Source organism: Asterias rubens, chromosome 9 (genome assembly GCF_902459465.1).
Source record: "Asterias rubens chromosome 9, eAstRub1.3, whole genome shotgun sequence".
NCBI lineage: Eukaryota > Metazoa > Echinodermata > Asteroidea > Forcipulatida > Asteriidae > Asterias > Asterias rubens.
This window is the reverse complement of record NC_047070.1, coordinates 1,115,025-1,121,672: the sequence shown is the minus strand read 5'-3', so window position 1 is coordinate 1,121,672 and position 6,648 is coordinate 1,115,025.

The window sequence follows — 6,648 nt, the reverse complement described above, 5'->3', positions numbered from 1 at the left end:
AAAAGTAAAAACATAACGGAGAAGACATTACTGTTGTTCTGTCAAAGTCAAGCGAGCGTGACGACTTATGGCTAAACATAACAACATTGCTGTTAATTTCATAAGGACTTCATTGGGTGAAATATTTACCAATAGAAGCCAGACTCTAGTCAGGAACATTGCGAGATAAATCAGTTGCATGATAACAACATAAATACAACGGAAAACACCGGTAGCTCATGCCCCAAACCATGAGACACAGCACACAACACTCTGCTCCAAAATGATGCCCAACATTCTCGCATGTACAACATTTTCAATTAGGCAAAAATTTGCATTTTTTAATAATTGCAAGTTAATTGTTTTGCGAACCTATTTGTTGTCAATCTGTCGATTTAGAGCTTATTTATCGTTATGCAAGATTTAAGGGGCATGGCTGGTACACAAAGAGGGTATTGAGCTCAGAATATAAATAACACACGAACCATGTGGACTCAGAAAAGACTGTTGTCCGAAAGAAAAAACCCGACGTGCCTCCCTTAATTGACATAAGATAACAAATCAACCTTGCTTGAAATTGCACTTTAAATTTTCAAGTGCTTTCGCGAACGACTGTTCATGGGGCAAGCCGCATTGCTCCTCCCCCACCTTGCGGATTACCGTTCTGAAGAATCACTTTATGGCGCGGTAATCACCCGAGTGTTACCCAGGATTGTGTTGTTCCCAGTGGGTGACTTTGGTGGGAGAATCGGCTCAAGTGCACGGGTGAGGGGCTTTAGGTTGTCCGGTAGCCACAAAAAAAATATCGGCAAATGTTATCATTATTAGGTAGATATCTCAAATGCCGATGATGCTAGATGGGATGGTCCTATATGCGGGGAAACTATATACACGATTTTCCCTCAATCCTAGCATATTGAGGGTTATGTTTAGTCAGGATGCTCATAGGATAGAACTCAGTGACACGCGACGGTAATAACAAACGTGGCATAATGCAATCATGCCGTTTCTTTTCACTAGAACTGATCGCCATCAATTATCACTTGTGACTTGGCCGACTGACTCTACGCCTGGCGCAGTCCGCGAGTCGGGGACCCAACGCTGGCCATATGGCGCGCAATTTCCACCTTGTGTATACTCTCTTGGACAGGGCCCGTCGTGTCTGTGTGTAGTCGCGATGCCTGCATGGCAAGACCCCCAAAAAATAAACCTTTATTTACTATACAGGGACGTTGAAAACAACGACAAATGGAAAGAAAACAGTACATAATAGCTGAGCATTATTCTGAAACTGAACTTGGTGATGGATGATTACACAGAAGTGGCGTTAATGCGCCAAATGCAAGAGAACACAAAACAATTTGGAAGGGAAATATGCCCAGTATCTGGCTATGCAGCGCGTCAAAATGACGAACCGTCACTGTGGACTTCAATTTATTTGCCAATGTAATGGTTATGTGTCCCGGGAAATGAGGACAGATCGAGTCGCTGTTGGAAACGCTGTCCCCCACAACTACTGTGATTTAATCTTGTGTTGTGCTATTCTGAAATGTAGAAGAGCATGCAGGCTGTTCGTAAAACGAAAATTTAAAGCATTTTATTTAATTCACTGTCCGTTACTGAATATTTCATAAGCCGGCAAAACATTTCAGAGAGAAAGAATAGGGCTTATTATGTACCGCATTCCAACTCTATCGTGAACATAATTTAAAGCAAATTTCCAAAGTTTGAAAGCGATTTTGATTTGATTTTCTGTCCGCGAATTTTTCAAAAATATGCAGTTAATTTCAGAAAGAAAATATTGCTAATTATTGTCAACCATATTCCAACTGCGTTGTGTCTTTTTGTGAGCATTATTTACAACAAAGGGACGCAACAAAACAGTTGCGGGCAAAGAAATTTCGTATTCTATTTTTTTGTTTGTATTTTAGGCTATGGACTTAATGATTATACTCTCTCATAATACGGTCGACAAAATTAAATTAGACAGGATAAATCAAAAAATTAAACGTAACTCTATCACCAGAGAAGCCATATTCTGCAGCATGGAAACTGCTGTGGTTGTTACCACTAGACCCATGCATGTGTTGCTCTCCGTTATAAATGGTGTTAATTTCGTACAGGATAGCAAAATCATCTGAGGCAATAACACCATTCATGAATTTAACATCTATTATACCATTCATGAACTACACCTTTTTTTGTTTAGTTCTTTACCTGCGAGCTTATTATTCCAGACACTGGTATCCCGTCAGTGTCAGCCTTGTAAATGACAAACTTTGTTGAAAACTAAACAAATTGTTTCAAGACTGATTCGGGTATACATACAAAAACACCCAATAGTCTAAAAAGCTGAACCATTTACATTTCTCGGGTGGTAATTTTTAAAGCATAATTCCAAAATGCACTGGATCTTGCATGTGAAAATGACAGATATATCGGGCTGGCCACCCCTTCCGACGACAGCTTCGCAAAGTGTACGGTAGTGCTTGGGGCACAAGGATTCAAGTGTAATTTCCGATATGTCAGCAGGCTTTCGCACGCAACTTGACACCTTGAAGAAGTTTCAGACGCGTCCATGGGACGGGTTTGTCTTGTCTTAGTGTAACAAGTCGGAGATGTCAAATTAAGGTGTTTGGTTAAATATCGGATAGGGTTGACCTTCAGTGAAGTTCAGCACTAGTGAAATATATATATATTAAAATAACTACAGAGAAAAGGGACATTACGAGCATGATTTCCAGTACCTTATATCCCTATTTGTGCATTGGTGAAACCAATGAAAATTTTCACTCCATCAAAACATTGGTATTTGTTCCTTTCGGTTACTGATGTTATTAAGTTTCAACAAATGTTGGCCCACCTTTGATAGGATCAAAAGTATTTTCTGTGTTTTTCCTGGTCATATTGTAGTTTGTTTAATTTTTAATACTGAGAGGCACCTTCATTTGTGTTAATTTCGCTCATTTATTCTCACATGGTAACTTCCTCAGTCGATCTGTAGTTTTAATTGGCACCTGTATAAGACATTCAGGTCAATCGGAAAAAAGTTTTTGAGATGAAGGGAGTATTTAGAAAACGAATTACACAAAAACAAACACATCAGTTAGTGTTTCCCCCCTCTTAAAGTTCAGAACTTTCCGTTCATTGATGTTGGACTGAATTCTGACGCCCCCAATACATTTTGTAATAAATAAGAAAAACAATGTCTATATATGCATCTGCTTTTAAAGCTATAGTTTAATTGATTTAAAGATGGATAATTTGTTTTTACATAAGTGCAATTCTGAACCCATAAAACTGATTAATACTTTCTAAAGTTGCATTACTTATGCAGATTGAGGTATATAAAGAGCAGCCCTTATATTATTTTATTTGTACAGGAAGGATTACAAAACAAACAAAAAACCCCCAGTTTAAACTAAAATGGGGAAAAAGTTTTAATGAAAATATAACATAAGTCCACACCGTTTCATGTATTGAAGCGTTCTTTGCACATTGAAAGAAAGACATATTTTTGTCGATCCGGCAAATCGAGAACTTTTTTCTCCATTATTATTGCTTGGACTTTGGTTTGTTTTTAGCGACGTCCCCATTGGTTTTCTGCCCAGATCCTCTTTATGTCCTCGGTTGAAACGGATACACAGACAGCCCTTATCTTCAACCCATGAGATACCATAGGGGCGGGAATACTTCAACGTCTTAGAAGCAGTGGCGACACCTGGGTGGGGATTCCCCCATTTCCACCGCTTGCCATATTGCAGCTGAGTTTGAAGTAGACTGGCGAAGTTTGTGCACACAACTGGCCTCTAAGGCATATCTTCTTTGTATTTTATAGAAAACTTTGCACGAAAAAGCACTCTTCAAATTATCACGCGGTTTGTGTTTTGAATATTTGAAAATCGAGGGATCGATTGTCCCCCACTCCCCCTCTTTCTTCACTTCCCCCTCAACGAGTCAGCTTTAATCATTCGAGATGGAAACACCTCAAAGGGTGGTCAGTTCTAGCCCCAAATTTAGCAAAATATAGTCCATAATTCAAATTCGTTTTCCGATAAAAATACTTGTTTGTATTATCATTACCACCACAGTTCTATGAGGTCATTTTATTGAAGAAATTTATAAATGACATGAGTTTGAAGAATACAGTAAGTATTTTTGTCAACTGTGATGGATGTGAGTGGGTTGCGGTTTAATATTTGATTGTAAACCAAACCATACTCCGCTTGATTTACGTACATAGAAATATCTGTAAAGAGCGAACGGATATGACTATTGAAATCGAATTATATTTATAGCAACCGAAGACGTATTCTTACAAACCAACCAAATCTTTGCGCTCCACTTTTTTGTCTTTGAAGCATCGTTTGGGAATTGTCTCTTATACTAATTCCTAAAGACTATTAAACCTAAGTGACTCTTGATTTGACACAATCCACTCTTTATATGCATTTAAGAACAATGTGCACAAATACAACGAGACGTCAGGAACTCAAGTGTTTTTTCTTTAACTAGCCCACTTAAATCTACTCTAGAATAAAGAAAGACAGTTCTCTAAATAAGAACAAACTCTACCTGGCAAGTATAGATACGCACATGGTGTTACCGCAAACCAAATGTATTTTGATAACTCACCATGGAATACCTCAGATCCTATATCCCACTTGTATTAACTGCTTATCAAAAAACTCAAGGAATTGAGTCATTTTTTCAAGAGAAAATCTACAATGTTTCTTTTCTTCTCATTCATTCTATCGTTTGACTATATACTTGGTTGATGCAGTCTGTCTGGTCCCTTGATGGCTATCGCTGCGATAGGGGATCTGACGAGGATGTCGCGTTCTCTGTCTACAGAAGCAGTCAAGAATACCAATTGTCTACCAATAAGGGCCCAGACTAATTTGCCCTTCAAACCTCGATTTGGTTAAATTGGTTTAAGGGGGGGGGGGTGCAAGATTGAGTGTCGCCTCTGGTACATGTTTCAACTCAAACCAACTAACATAAAGTTAGTCCGCTCCAGTATCATGAACGGGTTAACATCAACTCAACATATTCGGTTTCATGGAGTTTTATTTGTCTTCAATTTCCAGCCGCGTGTTAAAAGGTTACTGGGTTGAGGGGAGATGATTCAAATGGTTCAGGTCCAGTGCAATGTTTGGTGGGTGCCGATACTAACTTAATCAATAAATTATTTTTACAAGCAGGTGTAGAGTCAGGAGGGCAGTGGTTGGGGGTACAATATCGAGGCATGAAATACTTCTACCCGAACTTGATATGGTTTTATTTTACTTCTAAAGTGAACATAATTATTAAGATGTCAAATACTATATATCTGGAAGAGTTTAAAAGGTGACACCCGGCGCGGTAACTATGGGGGAAAAGTTTAAAACCGATCATTCACTTCATTTCAGTTTATGATATTTTCTCATTAATCTTTAATTTATTTTATTGGTATGCGTGCTTTTACTACGCCATTCTTTTTAAAGGCACTGGACACTATTGGTAATTACCCAATTAATTGTTAGCATAAAAACTTACTTGGTAACGAGCATTGGAGAGCTGTTGACAGTAGCAAACATTGTGAGAAACGGCTCCCTCTGAAGTAACGTAGTTTTTGAGAAAGAGGTAATATTTCGCACTCAAATAGAAAAGACTTCAGGTCTGAAGCATCTGAAAGCACCCATTAATTTGTGCTGCAATTTTTTTCTTTCATTACTTTCTTGCAACTGTGATGACTACTTATGTTAAAATTGTCAGAGATTTGTTATTGTATGCATATGATTTTTGTATGTATGTATGATGGGATACACCAAGTGATAATACTGGTCTTTGACAATTACAGAAGGTGTCCGGTGCCTTTAAATAATCCTTAAAACATTTTTACGGTCACGGTTTGAATTCAATGGAACATGACAACGGAAATAATAGCGGTGTCTAGTTTCAAGTAGTTGTAGAAAGTTTTATCTGGATATTATTCACGGATACTTGATCAGCACTCTCATAATTATGATAGCGTATACGTGACTGGCTTTTTAAAGCGGCGCCATCTTTGATTTCGGAGAAGACAAAGATATAGTCAGAGAAATAACCACCTTTGTAAAGACGCGTGAAAAGGTGTTCAAAAGTCAGAAATTGCTCATGGTTTTTTGAACTGGAATAATTAGCATGCAATATGTTTAAAAGTTGTCCAAACAAATTAATTTAGCAGGGGACTGTGTCTCGGGATTATTTTTTATGAAGATAAAGGCCTTTGAATGAAACGTCGAACAATGGAGTAATTTAAAACAACATTAACATCAATAGATATCAGGAACTTATAATATAAGCTGTCCTGCAAAAGGATTCAACGACAATCCCATTCTAACACCTTTAAATCAAGATGGTTTAACAGTTTGTAACGGTTAACAAATTTCCACTTTGCCATGTTATGCCATTTGCAAAAGCCTATCAATAAATCACACTTTCAAATATTTGTACTTTTGACACTGGGTCTATTCGGTGTCATTCTTTTTATTCAAAGGTGGAACCCATCAAGCGGCACTAAATTCAGGTTGATTTGTACCAACTTTACATAAATAAAGCCAATAACCTGAGTTTGTTTGATAATTTTGAAGTTAGTGTGCATTATGTTAAAGATAACATTCAAGTGTTACCTTTTAGCGCTATTCA